At 36.2% G+C, this 15,927-nt stretch overlaps 1 long non-coding RNA gene across 1 annotated transcript in view; it reads left to right on the forward strand.

Moving 5' to 3' along the window:
• Positions 1–15,500, forward strand: part of LOC106887180 — a 152,535-nt gene extending 137,035 nt beyond the window's left edge. The window contains exon 6 of the long non-coding RNA XR_001411822.1: positions 15,060–15,500. This is a non-coding gene — a long non-coding RNA (uncharacterized LOC106887180). The remainder of the gene's footprint in view (positions 1–15,059) is intronic.
• The last annotated feature ends 427 nt before the right edge of the window (positions 15,501–15,927 follow it).

The raw sequence follows: 15,927 nt of genomic DNA on the forward strand, positions 1-15,927 counted from the left end.
GGTTTCAAGGAAGGGGCTTGCTTTAGGGACTAGTGAAAGGAATTAGAGTAAGGGACTAGGATAAGGGGCAGGTTTAGGGTTAGAAATAAGGGTTGAAGCCTAACTGAAATGGTTTGCAATCATCCCAAGCTCATCACTGTAATGACCCAAATCTCCACAACTTTTTTCTTATATGTTGAATCCTCAGATTGATGTTCTGAAGGGACTTAACAAACACTGACGTAACGACAGCTGTATCAGTAACCTGGTTACTCATACTGACTTCATTTGTCATAAATTCTTGTAGCAGAAAAGTCTTTCTTTTACCTGTTCTTTAAAAGGAAAGAGAAAGGTGATGCAGGTTGAATTAGAGGTGCATTCTCACTTGTATATTTTGACTTGCAATTTTAATATAACCTCTGTGCTTCACGTCCAAGGTGACATTTTCTGTCACAGCAATGTCAGTCAGAGGGTTGTCTGAAGACCATCCAGTCAAGCCTCTGGTGAAAACAACAGGAATAAAGCAACAAAGAAAGTTTGCTGTTCATGTACTTGGCTATCAAAATATTTTACAATGTAGAAATGACCATCCAGGCAATTATTACAGTCCATTGATAGGGGGAGAGTGTGATATTGAAACTGTGAATGGCAGCGTTTTCACAAATTTCCCTGTAAATAATCCTCCTCTGTGGGAAAATCCACTCCGAGGGTAGCAAGAGATTTCATATGATGACGAACAAAATGAAGAAACCAGGCTTTGGAAGAGAGAGAAATCTGGTATATGGGATTAAGCCCAACATTTCAAAAAGTTGGTTTATGAAATGTCACTGGGTTCCCCTCCACTAAACAGTCTGGCTGAGTCAAAATGCCAGGAAAGATGAGAACTCAGATGGATGAACATCAGATAGCCTGTGTGTGAGTGGAAGGATCAGGTGATTGATCCTAAGATGGGAAGGGAAAGCCTAGATATTTAATTAGGTACTACAGAGATGAGAAAGAAAACATAGTAGCTGATAATTTCATTACAACTGAATTTTAAAGTATTGTAATGAAATGGATTCAAAACCATATGAGACACCTAATGTGGTTCAAATGTGTTCTGTAGCAGTTTGCTTGTCAATAGATAGATATCAAATTGAAATTTATTTGCAATTGATACTTAAGACTGTTTGCCATTAATATGTATTAATTCAACTAAGTCAGCTTTAAGGCTGATTTTAGTTACGTTGGTCTAAGCTTTAGGCTCAGGCAAGACCTTTCAAAGTCATGACAAGAATGACAGGAACGATGCATTACCTTCTGAAAGACTTTTCAGTGATACTGGCTTTCACTGTGTTTAAGCATGTGAAAACATTGATGGCTATGTCTAATGATGTCTCTGTAAATTAGAAAATAAGCATTGTTATGCATCTTCTTTTTTTATAAATAGGAACATACCTTACCAATCCAAATGTGATTGTTTCTTGATAGAGATATAAAAGGGAGAGAGAAAGTAGTGACACAAAAATATAAGCTGCTTAGAATTTTATTGAATTTCCTATAAAATCGTAGCTTAAAGTGAGTATGAACGCGCTTGAATAGGGTTATAGTAATATATCTTCAGCTAGCCAGAACAGTGAATGTAATAGGCAATGAATAACCGCAATCTGTCTGGAAATTGGTATTAGGAAGAGTTTTATTAAATGTCTCCTTGTTTAAGTATTCACAGAGGGTATTGATAATAATTTAATGAAATCTGAGGGTAGTGCTGAAATGAGAGATGCTCGTGCTAGTTGAAGCGGATAATAAAATGGTAATTTTAAGAAAGTACAAGAAAATAACAAGGTGAACGTTGCCAAAAAAAAAAAAAAAAGAGGTAAATTACATAGCTGGGGAGGATCTCAATGATTCCTTATAAAGACTCACATATGCTAGTGGGAAGAGACTCACACGAAAAGCAGTTATCATGAAGGAGATCTAGGGTGACAGAAATATGGTAGAAAACAACATGCTTATGATATGGTCTCAAAGAGAAGCCATTCAAAGTTGACCTGCCTTGCAAAAGCATCTTAGGTAGGGAACCCTTCTTTATATGGCACTGATGTGACATCTCAGATCAATTTATTATCAGAGAAATAGCAAAGCTTAGCAATTTCTAAGACTCTGGGGTCAGAGATGGATAGATGAATTTCAAATTCAAATGTACCACTGTTGTGGAGTCAAATGCACTTTCATCTCCTTTCTAGATCTTCTTACATGTTGCATTTTCAGGTACTGCAGTTCTTGTTTCATGTACTCTCAGCTGGAATGCTGTTGTTCTCTTCCCCTCTAACATTCAGAACTGTGCAGTACGCTAAGTAACAATGTTTTTAACCCCGCTTTTGATCATTGGCAGATCTTTCCTTCAAGAACTGAGACCAGTGAGACTGCAATGATAAAGATGTCTCCTCCAATGGAAAAACCTGCAAATTGACTGGATTATTGATTTTTTTGTGCAAAAAATATTACACACTTTTATTTTAGACTGAAGGTTTAGGCAGGACAAGATGGACTAGGCCTAACTCACTGGTCTTGTATGCATCCATCTGCCACCTACTGGAATCAGTCATCCCTGAGTTGTTCCTACTGTGATTCTGTCCTACTGTCCCCACAGTCGTTCCTACTGTGATTCCTCTCATTCCCCAAACCAAACAGCTGATTCCAGCATGCACACTTTGCATCTGTATTGTGTGTTGTGTGCTGTAGATTAGTAAGTGGGTTATCTTACTAAGGTAAGATTTGCAGGGAGAGGTGTATTTTGTATTAAAAATACAGTCTTGCCTCACTTACCTCTAGGTTATCGAGGCAGCACTACTACTGTGTGAATCACCCGAACCTGTTTCCTGAGATCCTGAATAGTGATTGACTTAACAACCAACGTAACGTTACGCAGCTGTATAGGCAAATTTTAAATTAGAGGAAAGCAGCTCCCTGAGAGGTATGTGTAACTAATTCATTTGATTAACGGAATAAATTTCCCCAAAAAGGTTTAGAAGTTGAATGTATATTTAGGACAAAAGGGAAAAAACAAACAAACACACCCAAATAGTAACAATGAAAATAATTAGCTGACTTTCTCTATTCTTCCAGGAAAGAATTGTCAAAAGTCAATACTGCTAGCTATTGGGAAAGGTTTAACAGTGGTAAAGATCAAAACCAGAGGACTGCTATAATTGCTCTATCCAACGTTTTTGTTAGAGCAACGGCTAATTGCTGTTGAACTTCAATTATCTGGCTGTAATGGGAATAACTGAATAGTTTCAGATAATTAAAGTTTTGCACAAATGACAGAAATTTCAAAGTAATTAATCTATTGAGAGGATTTTCCTTGTCTAAGGAAACAGATCTTACTATCTGTTATATTAGATAACCTAGGTTCAAAGACTCTAAAATAATCTGTTCAGTGAATTCAAGAGTGCACAAAACATGAGTGAAGTTTAAGAATTTTGGAAAAAACATTAAACTGTCAGGACTGTTTTCCATAGCTTCTGTAATACTGATATGCATGGATTGAAATTGGTTATGGCAGGTTGAAAATAAACAAAGTAAAAAAACCCCAAAATATGAGCTAAGCTGTGTAATTCCTTGCCACAGGCTGTTGCAGATGCTAAAAGTTTGCTGGTGTTCAAAACTGATTGGATACATTAATAGAAGAAAAAATTATCTAGGGCTATTAAAAAAAAAAGCCAGCTGTGGTTCAGGAAATCTCAAAACAAAGAGCTGAAACCTGGGAGGTAATTTTGAGAAATATGTTTCTCTCATTCTCTTTATACTTTTCCTTAGGAATCCTCTATTGACTGCTACTGAGTACAGTGTGCTGAACTAGACAGATCTTTTATCTGACATTTTATTGTTGGTCCCATTTTCCAACTGAATCTTTTAAAATCTAAAGCTGTTACTTTGTTTAAGCATGTTAAATGATTCTCACAATGGTAAATCTTCTCCTTAACCTCCCAAGAAATGTCAGCAGGGCTCATACATGTGGCTACTGAGTCCAGGTGGTTCATAAGATAATGAGACCTGTTTTTTACTAAATGGCCTCATTTTAAAGGAAGGTAGAATGAGACTGTAAATAGCCAAAGATAACTTTGCTCCACTATGTAGTTCTGTGCAATAAAAATATCTATTATTCTGACATGTCATCCATCACTTTCTTGCAAATTTCCATTTGCCTATGTTCCTGACCTCTTAAAATTAGACGTAGAGTTATGTACAGGAACTAGCTCTGGAAATTGTTGGACTTAGAAAAAAGCTCCTGGTCTATATGGCCTTGATATTGGTTGAAGAATAGCGTGCTTTATTTTGAATAAATAAAGTACTCTGATGAATATCTATGAACTCTCATCATTCAGAGAACATTCTGCTTTCCGGATAAATTTAGATGCAACTGATGTAGACTGTTTCCCAGGAAAACTAATTTCTTTAGTCCTACAGTAGAGCACAACTCTCCTTTAATCTTTGGCAGAATTATTTCACAGATAATCCTTACTTTGTTGTAATTCGTAGGTTTCTTTTTCATTGATTCCATCTGTATTGCTACAGTGAGAGAAGCTTGTGGCATTATGTCCTCAAGACTTTCAGGAAAGAAAATAAAGTTGGTAAACTTTTAGGTTAACTCTTGTGATCCTTCCTGAAATGTTGTGACGTACTGAAATCAGATTTGTGATCTTACCAGCAACCTGTCCTCTTTGTTTCTTAATAGAATACAATCTTCATTTACAAAAACTGAAGTGAGCTGAACAGTTAGTGGGGACTCGTTTGATAGAAATGGGGCACTCAGTGGGGTAAATGGATAGACTGTAAGTTCTAGACAAAATTTTCATGCCCGTGTGCATTCTCAAATTCCTTAGCATGATGAAAAGTTTTTATTGGGGTCATCAAACAGAACTGGCCGTGGTCTGCTGTATTTTGAATGATAAATAATTGGACTGAATTTACTGAAATGTGTTCCTGAAACAGTGATTGCCTTGGCATACCTCTGGTTCAAGAGATAAATTTTACTGTTTCTTACTGTGAGGTTAGCATTTATTTGAATAAGAGATTAACTCATGTTTTAACAGTGTAGCAGTAGGATTACTTAATCTTCAGATTCAGAACTGTATTCTCTTTATATAGAATACTCTTCAGTTAAATTTAATTGAAATATACAGCAAAGAGTGTGTATGAAGATAGATGTGTAGATCAAGTTCTGGTTTTGGACAATTAGAGTAATTTCAAGGGAAGCCTAATTTCTGGTGTCTGGTATGCTAAGAACATGGTCTACCCCAAATCTGCCTTTGGAATGGTACTGCCAAACATACAAAAATATGTATTTAAAAATCAGTACAGCAGTGGCAGTGCTAAAAGAGAAAATACTCTTTAGTTACTGTAGGTAGCATTTGATTAGGGTATACATTTCATATGCTAGATACTTTGTAGTTAAAGAATAAAGAAAAAACTTTATCTGTAGGCACGGAAAGTTTCACACAGCAAGGTAAAAATCTGATGTTAATCAGAGAAGGTTTGGTGGTTTGGATGGGAAGAGTGGTCACTAGTCTGATCTGTCATTCCACACTCCCACCATCTCCTTACTGCTGTGTACTGGAGTAGATATTCTAATCCTTAAAAACACTATAAAAAGAAATCTCTCCAGTCAGGTAATTCTAATGGAAACAAAGATTAGGGGGTAGTGGAAAGAAGGAGAAATGTTTCTCTAATGGTATCTAAATGCCTAAAGAGCTCTCAATTGTCCATTGAAAATCCAGGGGGAGATTGGAATAAAACCCTTACAGATCCAATTGATTTTTCAAGGCCAAGCTACTCAGACTGAGAGATCCACCTGAATGTGGTGGGTACATTCTGTCTGCAGCTTTTCAATCTAGCCAGTAGTAAAGAATATTCACTGTCAGTTGCATTTTTCATAGAAAATTGCTAGTGATAAGAAAACATACCTAGGCTGGAAGCAGCTGAACTGTTAGAGGAAGTGGTTATTTCCATTAGTTGTCTGACTCTTTCCTCACTGCTAGGGTAGCCACTTTTGAACACCCTCTTTGAAAGACCTAGGAGGTAGGTCCTGCTGAGTAGGTGAGAATGGGTTCTTCAGTATGGGCTGTACTGAGCTGAATATGCAAAAGGGCAAAGGATTGCCTAGTTCCTTTGTACTTAGGAACATCATCCCAAGCAATTTCCTTCACCACTGGTCTCAGAGGTTGATAACTCCACAAAATAAACAATCACAAAAAGTTAACAAGCAACATTGTCGCTAGATGGTCATTTGACACTGATAAATGTTAGTTCTGTCTGTGCTGAAAAGTTACAATTTACACTGTATGGCAGGTAAAAATACTTACTGTCAAGCCCCGAAGCTGCCTGCAGGCCTAGTGTTTGATTAATCAGAAAACACTTATTTGAGCAAGCCATCAATGGTTACACATCTAGGTATGGCTCCAACAAAAGGAAATAGGGTGGTAGTGAAATTGTGCCTGATCTCCTCTGAGCTCACCACCCAAACTAAGGATCCTATGGTGGAATACGGATGGGACCTCCTCACTCCATGGGTCCTGGATACAAGGACTGTTCAAGTACCAAGGGAGTGAAAGGAGAAGCAAAAGGCTAGGAATTTTCTGGCTGGAAAAGGGAAGACAGAAGGGAAAGGTGATAGGAATGCATGGAAAAGATGAAGGGGGAATGCTTATTTTAGGGTCTACCATTCCAGTATTAGATTTTATTTCAACAAATCAGGGCTACAAAATGAAATTATAAAGAGGTAGATTCAAAAGAGCAGACCTTTTTCTTTGTGCCTTGTATAGTGAAACTGGGGAGCTCTGCCACAATGTGTTGCAAAGGCCAATGTTTACAAGGATGTGGAAAAGCAACTAGAAAGCTTCAAAGATGAAAAAAAAGAGCTGTTAATCAAAAGATATTACCTCAAACCCCAGAATGTCTTGCACCACAGATCACTTGTGACCGGATGACTGCCTGGGGAAGAATGTTTGCTTTCTTATAATCTTTCTTAGGCATTTGTTGTTGACCATTGTAAGGATAGTTGGATGTTGGGTAAGCCTATCACTGTGCAAGCTAATTCTTTCCCCTGATATGGATTTTTAATGGGGTAGACTCAGAGCTCTAAACTATAACAAATGTAATGAGAATATTCAGTGTAGTTTCAGTGATCTTTGATACAGGTGTTGGTGTGCTTATGTTCTGGCATGTCTATGACTGCAGTGCTTTATATTAGGGCTGTGGGGTCCTGAGAGAGCATTAAAAGAGGAGACACCAAGGAGATGTGAACTTCAGTGAGGGGAGAGTTAGAATTATGGGACTGCTAGTGCATGAAGTCATCTCTGCTCTTATTGACATTTTGCAAGGTTATATTCAATGATGAATCATTAAACTGCTCTGCCTTGGAAACACCAGTAACAGAAAGCTCAGCTGTTGCTTTTTTCCTTTGGTTTGACTTTATTTATGTGTGTCAAGATTCTGGAAAGCTGCCAGTAAAATTTCTGCCTAAAGCCTCCAAAGGTTAGCATCTTCTATAATACAGATAAATATTTTTTATGTTCAGTATATTTATTAGACATCCAATATCCTACATGGCAAAATAATAAACAACATACAGACACCTAGCAGCTTTCCAGCTAATTTTTGAAGAAGGCTGATTTTGATTTCTGCTGCATTGATTTCTACTTTCCTTTCTACTAGAAAAATCGTTTACTATCTACACTTTAGCAGTACTGTCGATACTCCTGATATTACATTTCTTCTAAACTTGATTTCTTTGCAATGTTGAGAGCACTTGCTAGTTTTGAATCAGGATTTTTTTTCCCCCTGTTTTAATTTCTTTGCCCAGGAATAGGAAATTGTTTCATTTCAAACTGCCTTGCATATGTTTATATGAAGTAAAGATATATTTCTCAAAGGAACGTGGTGGAAGGAATAAGATAACTCAGATGAACATTTGTCACATACACGTTGATCACGGGTACGAGCTCTAAATAGCTAATCTTCCTTCTCTTTCCATTACTTCCTATAAAATGTATACTACATTTAATTTCTAATAGCTATATGCAGTCATGCCTGGAATATGAAACCCATCTGCAAGGTACTGCTACAAAACCAGATAGTACAGTGAAAAAAAGAGAAGAGAAACCAAGATTTCTGCATTTAATTTCCCCTACTGCCAGAGGCCATTTGTGCTTTGCACGTGCAGAGCACTTCATGATACCATTTATCAGATATATGTAACTGTTCCCTCTTTTTTCATTTATAATGTGCATACAATTCTTGCGATTTCCTCAGGAAATCGATGTCAAAATTGAGATTAAATTCTTTCTATTTTGTTCTCCTCCTTTAATACACCACAGTGTTTTTAATATAATTTTTGATGAAGATTTCAATAATTCATCACTCTTCATCTCCATTAGAAGATGAAAGAGATCTCAGGGAAAGAAAGTTTTCTCGCAGAAGTCAGATTTGTATTTTGTCCCAAGAGAATGTGTCTGGGTATCTTGAACCTACAGATGTAAACAGTTATTAAAATGCTGCATGCATTTCAGTAATACAGTTCGCCTAGGTATTAGTCACTAAGCAAAAAATTCTGTAATATAAATGAATAATAATAAAATCATTCAGCAGCTCTCCTTTTTGCACACACCTTTTATCTGTTTCCAAAGGTTGAGGCTGCTGTCACAGAAATATTCTATTTACCTGCTCATGTTTATTCATGTATGAATGACTGTGGAATTCTTACTTAAAGTAAGAAAACTCTTTTTTTTAATGCTTTTTCCTACTGTGCTGGCATTCTCTGCGCCTTAAGTATGGAAAAAAAAGTTTACCAGTGAATTAAACAAAGTTTACCATAGTATATTCAAAATTTTTTCTTTTGCCATTGATTCCTAATGATGCTTGTGTTCCTTCCAAACATTTCAGACAAATAGAGTTGTAACATTATTACAGTATACTGGCCTCCAGTAGGCGTCACTTAGCTTAAAAGTGCCTCCATTGAAGAGTTATCGGCAGGACAAAATATCCTGTCTGCTAGATTTTCTGAAATAATTTTCTACAAACAATTTTGTATATAGATGAAGAACTTGAGAACTGAAGTTCTGCAGATGTTCTTACTGATTCCATTCTGCAGTTGTGCTGAAATATTACTTTCCTAGGAAACTCACAGGAGATCTGTGTGAAATTTTGAATGCTGTAGATGTTGTCAGTTTGATATGGTGACAGATTTACAAGATTCCCTGCAGGGTCCAAGCTAATTTTAGATGTAATTACAAAGATGCATGTAATTGACTGTGTCCAATGAACATCAGAATGTACAACTGGAATTTTTATAATACTGGAATTCATGAAAGCTATTTTATTATTTTGGTATAGATCTAAACCAATATAATCTAACTGCAGTATCTCTAAATCATCATCTAAATTTACTAAAAAGTAATCTTTTCCTAGTTGCATATACTATTATCTGAATGATTGTTCTAGTGAAGCATGAAATGAGTGCAATTGTGCTATACTACACACTGAGAAGTAACTTCTGTGGTAAAAACTGGCAGGATACTGTCCTGTTTTCTACATCATGACAGGAATTAACTGAAAAAGTAAACAGCATTTTTCTATCCTAAAGGAGAAAATGAAAATATAATGGAATATTGCTGTTGATGAAAAGTGTACCCAGTTCAAAGAGAACTAATATATGTCTAGTTCACAAATAAACTTGTAGTAATGAATTTAATTACTAAGGATGAATTTCATAATAAGTTCATAAATTGCTTTTGTGCAATGCCTGCTAATGATCTTGTGAAATACACAATCAAAAATACATGTGCAAACAGAATTGTGCTTAATGTGCTCGTGCTAGAGAGGGGTTCACCTTCGCACATTTTAAGAGAAAAATTGTTTATGCAAACATTGTAACACACGTTGACATGGAAGCACTTCACCAGTCATGCATAAACACTCTGGTCAGTCCTTTTCAGCTGCTTGCAAAGTATATGAGACAAACTATACAGAATGCTGTATTAGGACTTTATGGGTTTAAATCCTCATCAGCTCCACAGTGCAATTCACTTATGCATCTGCAAATTGATAAGTTGAGCAGGCGACCAAGCGAGTTTAGCAGGAAAGGAAAAAAAATGAGACATTTTATATGGGCTGGTTTAATTTCCTCTGATGTTTTGCTTCATGGTTTTCCTTAATGTCTGGTTGGAAATAAGAGCAGCGGGCATGATACGGAATGACTGGTAGGACTCTGCGTGATGGGAGTAAAAGAACTAATACAATCAGAGCCTTAAGCAGCATTTAGGTGGTTCTTAACACTTTGCAGAGTGATGTCCTGGATGATGTCAGTGACTCAGGTGCTGAACTTATTTGCTTTCCTTATTTTTTTCTCTGTGGGCTACAAGGCATTAGTCACACTGTGGCAGGTATCAATAACGATAGCCAGTTTTCAGTCAAAAATAAAGCAACCATGGGATTAGCTGGCAGTAGAAGTGTCTCCCAGGAATGCTTGCTTAATGCAGGTCATGCAGCAGGTTACCACAGGAGAGGGAAGTACCTTACCCGTATAAGAACACTCTTACATATGCATGGGTACCAAACGTATTCCCAGTTCCAGAATAGGACATACACAGGTATTTGCACTGCTCACTTAGTAACTGTGGCTGTTGTCCCAAAGTGGGGTCATTTACCCTGTGTGCAGATGCCAATATACACACAGAGTAGATAGCAAAGATAATCTAGCTTGCTTTCAGATATCTGCAAGGTGAATTTCTACATCTAAGCTACTTGTCTAAGCTCCCAGTGTAGCCAAGTGAGAGGAGTTAGCACCTCCTGGCTGCTGAGCTGAATTGTCCCCAAGAGGACTCTGTTGCTCCACTCTGATTCCAGAGACTTCCAATGAGCATCTTTGGAAGCTGGGACTCTTGCCCACTTAGTGAACTGAACTCACGTCAGCTCATGCTACTGTTTGTATTCCTCCTAAAGAAGGGAATCTTCTACCTCATTTACTCAAGTTTGTAGTATTGGCCTGGTCTTGCAAGAATTCAGCCATGTGGTGCGTAATATTTATTTAGATAATACCACAGGTTTATTTTCATTGCAGAATGCTTATTGATGAGTGGAGAGATGCAGAGTAGCAAGATCTATTGCAAGATTATGCACTGCAGGCAGTATAGGAAGGTCTCGAATGTGAGAATGATTCTTTGTTGGAAAAGCATAAAACTTTACCATTTATTTGACTAATAACTAAAGTCATTTATTTAGCATGGGCTTGATTTAACTTTTAAAATAGTATAAATCACACTTTTTTCAGAGATCAGCAGGCCATTTCCTTGCATTGTTTTTTAAAATAAATATAATTCAAATTTTTTTAGCAATTAAAGTAACCGAGAGGACCAAAACTTCAGGTGATTTTTTTTTTCAAATAAGTTGATTGTGCTGTTAATTATTCTCATTTCTTGCTTTGTCATCTTCATCTATTATTTATTTAAACATTCAGAAATACTTTTGGACTGTTTTCCTATTGGCTATTAAGTATACTGGAAATTGTTCATTTCAGTTTTCCCTTCTTTCATTTTGCATCTGTAGCTGTAAATGTGGAAGCTGCCTGTAAGCAGAATGAAGATTAATTTTCTGTACGATGTTGCTTTAACTTCTATGTACTTTTTTCTTTCCTCCTTCCCTTGTGTTGGTCCGTTCTGCCTTGTATTGTGTAATCCTGGGAATAAATCCTGTTGTTCTGATAGAATTTTTTACCCTGATAAGAATTCTATTACATCCCATGCAGTTCCTCAACTAGGTTTTGCTGCTTGTGCTGATTTTTAAGCACCTGTAGCTACAGAAGCAACAAATCTTTACTGTGGTTTACATAAGGGACTAAAGCATGGCTACACCCTTAGTCAAGAGCATCTATCATTATTCTTTAAAAAATTTAATTGTACCTAGGCAAGAGGATTTATCAACGTTTAACAAAGGGAGAAGTTTAGTTTCACTGTTTCAGATGGTTTAGGAAATAATTCACTTTAGTGTAAGTCTCCCTAGAAAAGAGCTTCAGCACAGCTGGCACAATCTCACAGAGAGAGCCCATTGTAAAAGCTTTCTGTGGAAAGACCTAAAAGACACTGTAACTGACACGTGGCTCATTTGTGTTCCCTCCTGGTTTGCTTTATTTTACTTAAAATATTCAGAGCTGGTGAGAATTATTTTTTTTGCCTGTATTTGTGATGTCTTCTCATGTGACTTTCGTAATCACAGAGAGAAAAATATTGAAATTTAATGTGCTGTTGCATGTTTCTCAGGTCTGTACTCTTGCTACTCTGGGCACAGAAATACTGGACTTAGTCCAAATATTTATGTAAAGACAGAACTAATTTATTCTGAATAGTTTTTGCCACTTTTGTCTTTGCTGTGCTTTTAATTCGGTATGGAAGTATTCACAAGTATAAAAGCTATTCTTTCCATTTATAATCTAATGTTATTTGTCAGTCTCTTGGATAAGGCTGAGAAATTAGAGTGTGTGTGCGCATGTAAGAAAGTTTCAGCTGTGCTTCAGAATGTCAAAATTAGTATTTGGCATTAGGGCTTACTTTTCTAGATTAGGATATTTTTTAAGCCTCTAGTCTAACCCCCTGTGCAATTCAGGGCAAACTTTAGAATACAAGGGAATTGCTCAGGGTCTTGTCTAGCTGAGTTTTGAATATACCCAAGGGTAGAGATTCACCTAGTGCAGTGCCTGACCATCATCATTGTGAATTTTGCTTTTCCTTTCATGCAGGCAGGATTTCTCTTGCTTAAATTTTTTACTGTTTTCCCTTCTCAAGTTACATAATGTGCCAATCAATTATTTTATCAATTATGCTGTGTCCAAATATAAATATTGCCAAATCCTGTATTTCATTCCTCATCACAAGTGGTAAAACAGCCTTGAGGAAGACCACATACAAAACAGCTGATGAAATAATACCTAATGACTCCACTATTTTTTATTTATATGTGGCGCACTGCATTTGCAATGTTTATTTGATTGATTTATTTATTGATTAAATCGATTCAAGTTGGGTTAACATCACTAGTCATCTTTCCTAATCATTACATTGTATACATTCCCCACTGTATTTTCTTTCTTTAATGTATAGAGTAAATCTCCTTTTGGAATATGAACTCTATTAGATTTCTGATATATAATGTTTTGGGTCTTGTAAACTAGCTTTTCCCACCCTTACATGTTTGTATTTAGGGATTATATTAAATTCTCCACTGCAAGCATAAAAGGAGGGCAAACAGAAAAAATCTTTTTTTTTTTTTTTTTTTCTCAAGTTACATAATGTGCCAATCAATTATTTTATCAATTATGCTGTGTCCAAATATAAATATTGCCAAATCCTGTATTTCATTCCTCATCACAAGTGGTAAAACAGCCTTGAGGAAGACCACATACAAAACAGCTGATGAAATAATACCTAATGACTCCACTATTTTTTATTTATATGTGGCGCACTGCATTTGCAATGTTTATTTGATTGATTTATTTATTGATTAAATCGATTCAAGTTGGGTTAACATCACTAGTTATCTTTCCAAATCATTACATTGTATACATTCCCCACTGTATTTTCTTTCTTTAATGTATAGAGTAAATCTCCTTTTGGAATATGAACTCTATTAGATTTCTGATATATAATGTTTTGGGTCTTGTAAACTAGCTTTTCCCACCCTTACATGTTTGTATTTAGGGATTATATTAAATTCTCCACTGCAAGCATAAAAGGAGGGCAAACAGAAAAAATCTTTTTCTTTTTTTTTTTTTTTTTTAGCAGATCCTAACTACACAGCTGTTCTGAAGCAGAAATAAGGTTACATGCAGCTCTAAGAAGAAAATGCTCAGGATTTGCCTGTTTATTTTTTAGTGCAAATTCTCTGAGGTTCAACCCACCCCTGTTATTATTTCTGTAGAGAAGTCAATTTACAAGTAGCCAGAGATGAGACTCCTCTGGAGCTCGCCACAGCACTACCCATCCCATAAAAAAAGATCATACCCTAAATGTGTCAGACCAACTTGCCACAGCACTACCCATCCCATAAAAAAAAGATCATACCCTAAATGTGTCAGACAGACAAGTCCAAACTGATATCCAAGACTCATGACTATTCAGAACCAGCTGTAATCATTTAAGTCCTCATCACAGTTGAGCCACACGAGTGGATTTTGCCATAGGGTGGCTGGCTTAGCTTAAATTGCTTTCACTTGTTCTCCTTGAGCTGAAAATTACTGATTCAACAAGTGTGTTAGCAGGAGTAAGATGTACCATTCCTAAGAAGAAAAGGCCTTTACACGACTTGTGATGAATAGCCCAAGTAGCTTTACAGCTCCTCCTTGAGACACGATTTGGTTTTTTACTTAAAGTAAAACCACATGAGGACAAAAATATAGAACTATAAGAATACATTAGAATTTTGCTTAACATTTTTAACCTCATAAATATGGAAATCTATGTGTGGTTGTCGCAAGTGTGAACTCCAGGAAGGAGTCTTTCACAACGGTAAAAAATCTGCCTCCATTGCTCCCCCAAGCACAAGAAAGAGCACTCTAGGTAACAAGTAGATTGCTGGGGAACATTAGCCTTGTTCTAATAAAGTTGCATAATATAAATGGGATTATCAATTAGGATAAAGCAGTTTTTCATCTCATAACACATATTAAATATGAAGTATAGCCAATTAGTGATCATAACCATCACCATGTTTTGATTATGAAAAAATAAGATTGCATACTTTTTAGTTACTCTTTGACATCCATCAAAACAGCTTAATTTTAACCACTCCCTCGGGGGAAAAAAATTGAAATATAAAAATGTTTTCCACTTGATTGCATGGGATTAAATCACTGTGGTTTATGTAACCGTGAAGGAAAATGGACCACTGACTCACAACAGTTTTGAAAAGCTGTCCTCTTTGCTGACTGGAGTCCCAATTAAAGATTTTTTTGTGTTCTTTGGTGGCTGCTTAGGCTTATTTTATGTCTTGGCCTTCCATTAGGGTTGACAATACATTCACCCATTTTTTTTCTATCTGTTTTCCAACAGTACCTGCAAGTCCCAGCCACAGGACACAGTACACAGGGTCACGTTTGACTGGGAAATTGAACTGGATTCTGCTTCTGCTAAACTTGGTGAAAGTTTGTGGCCAATTTACAGAGAACACAGAGCTTCAGTGAGAATGTACCTGTCTAAATAAATGGGGCAAGTGGGGAGCAGAGATTATCTCAAAGGTGTGGAGTTTTTTCCTTGTTTTGTTGTAACCTATTGTGAAACCTTCTATTTCGTGCTTCATTTAAAGTCACCTGAAGACTTTACATTGATTTGAATAGAGGTTAAGTCCCACATTTAATTTTTAATATTTCAGTTCATATATTTTATCTAATAAGGATAATAATCAGCATGGTTGGAACCTATAGAATTCATAAATTATATTGTTAGAGTAATTACAATATTAACTCATAAGCTATCAAAACTAACCCTCGAAATCTCTTGTTATATCCTTCTAATGGTATTACAGTTACGCCTATTCACTTTATCTCAGTATTAAACTGAATCTTAAACTAACAGTTTTACACTTTGCACTTCTTTACCTTAGTCAATGTCATTCTAATAAGGATAATAATCAGCATGGTTGGAACCTATAGAATTCATAAATTATATTGTTAGAGTAATTACAATATTAACTCATAAGCTATCAAAACTAACCCTCGAAATCTCTTGTTATATCCTTCTAATGGTATTACAGTTACGCCTATTCACTTTATCTCAGTATTAAACTGAATCTTAAACTAACAGTTTTACACTTTGCACTTCTTTACCTTAGTCAATGTCATTCTGTTTGATCCAGCCTGTGTATTTAACAAAATGCAACAGTTTATTTGGATTTATTTCCCTTGAACACCATGGCAGTTAT

The sequence above is a fragment of the Calidris pugnax genome, unplaced genomic scaffold (genome assembly GCF_001431845.1).
Source record: "Calidris pugnax isolate Ruff unplaced genomic scaffold, ASM143184v1 scaffold34, whole genome shotgun sequence".
Lineage (NCBI taxonomy): Eukaryota > Metazoa > Chordata > Aves > Charadriiformes > Scolopacidae > Calidris > Calidris pugnax.